Source organism: Cetorhinus maximus, chromosome 19, assembly GCF_964194155.1.
Source record: "Cetorhinus maximus chromosome 19, sCetMax3.hap1.1, whole genome shotgun sequence".
NCBI classification, from domain to species: Eukaryota; Metazoa; Chordata; class Chondrichthyes; order Lamniformes; family Cetorhinidae; genus Cetorhinus; species Cetorhinus maximus.
The window spans coordinates 61,590,473-61,592,521 of NC_135897.1; positions in this window are offsets into that span (position 1 = coordinate 61,590,473).

A 2,049-nucleotide genomic window follows, 5' to 3' on the forward strand; every position below is an offset into this window, starting at 1 on the left:
TTGCCTTTGTTAAGACCACTCCAAGATCTCGCCCTGTAATAGGGTCCAGGCTCAGGCCGCCGAATATGTTCCCGAGTTAAAGACTTTTACAATTCTGTATTCGATGCTAAGCTTGGCATGCTGAGTGTGTAACTGTGTGGGGGAAGACGTGGAAGAGGGTTCCAGGAGGGGAATAATGTCAGCTTTATTTCATTATTATTATTTCATTATGTCAGCCTTCAGACCATGTAAAGTGGCAGAGGAAAACTAACCAGGGAGTGTATGTGTGTGGTGGCGGGGGAGAACAAGATCTTCCATTAAAGAATTAACTAACTGAATAAAGTTATGACTCACTGGTCAAAATTGTGAATTAAAACGGACATGTGATCACGCCGGTTTCCAAAAAGATGATTTGTTGCGGGTAAAAGGTCAAACCTTGCGTTTAAGATGGATTATTATGTAGGATTCGTCCAATTATAGCGTTCAGAGACTATATAATCCAACAGTTGATTCCTATCAAATTGAACTAGACTATCTGTTGCCCTCGAACTCTCACTGACCACCAGTGAGCAAAGAGGGGGTGAGACAAAGATTGAAATTCTGCTCAGGTATTTTGGAATCAGTATGGTGTTTACATTATACAGAATCAACGCAACTTTTAAGGAGCGCCGAAGTTCAGTAAATTATATAAAAGGTTCCCTGAGACAAATGGTAAAGGGCAATAAAAATAAGTTTATTGAACTTTAGTTAACATAATATTAAATGGGTAATTATTTGATTGTGGGAGTAATTTTCCCCAAATTATTCTTGGGATTTTTTTGTGATATCGATCAATACGTTTCACATCGGAATATATCTCTGCTGACTGACAATTCGTTAAAATGGATAGAATGTGGCTCTTTGCAACTATTGTGGTCAGGCGGAAACGTTAGTTAGCCAAAGCTGCCTGGGACCCTGGACTGAGGAAAAAAAACTCAAATAATGTGACTCCCCTTGAGACCAGCACATCTGACCTCAGCATAACTCGGTATCGTCTTGAGTTCACTTCTGGTTCGGAAGGTTTTCTAATTGGAAAGGTGTGTTCATGTAGAGAATACTTGACCCAATCTACAATATTGTTACATCTAAATATCCCCACATCGCTACTGCACCAAGTAAAATACATTGGCTCATATTCCGAGAACTGCTTTGGAGACGCATGAATCTGTCATTTGCTTCAAATTGGTGGGAATGAAACCTCCAACAGCGTCGGCATCCCACGACTTAATTTAACTCAAGGCAAGCAAGAAAGGAAAACGGAAACAGGCCCGAATTCAGATTTCTGCCATGATACACATTGGATTAATCGTAACCCCAGTGGACCATCCTCTGACATGGCGTTCAACATTCGGATCTGAAGTGTACAGGGGCATGTCATCAGTGGCACAATGCCGTCTGTACTTCAATAACTTCGGTGTACACGAGTACAGTTCTTGTTTGGCAACAGGTACACCGCAAAGGCTACAAGGAAAGGGGCAGACACTCTGGGCAGTAACACAATCAAACAAAATGTACTTTGCAGCTTTCTGGAGTTCACAGGCAATTTACAGTGTTCACCCAGTCTTGCTCCGCTTTAGACAAATGCAAATACCGCCCAGGGCTTTGTGAAAGTGTATTTCACTGCTCAATTGATTCAATCTCACAGTGGCAGATCTCGGGTTTTTAAATACACACTTGGTTCTCGGCTCCCAGTTTGCCCAGGTCTGTTTTTCATTGTTCTAACACTTGCCCAGTGAGTTCGAAGAAGATCCCACGCTGTGTCCGCTAATCATCTTTCTATGAGTCGATTGGAATATTCCAGTGATTAAGGCTTTGTTGACTTTGATGCAGATCCAGGGCTTTGTTCGGAGTATATAAAAATAGGGAGTCCGGACACAAGGCAGCATTGGGAGGCTTGGATTTCTTGTAGCCACAACAAACCGACGCAGCTTTCGAGAACTTCTCAAGGCCCCGCGACTGGCTGTTGTTAGCTGGAGGGAATCATTGCCCAGTGAAAAAGTGAATTGTCACTCGTTGGATACAATAGACACG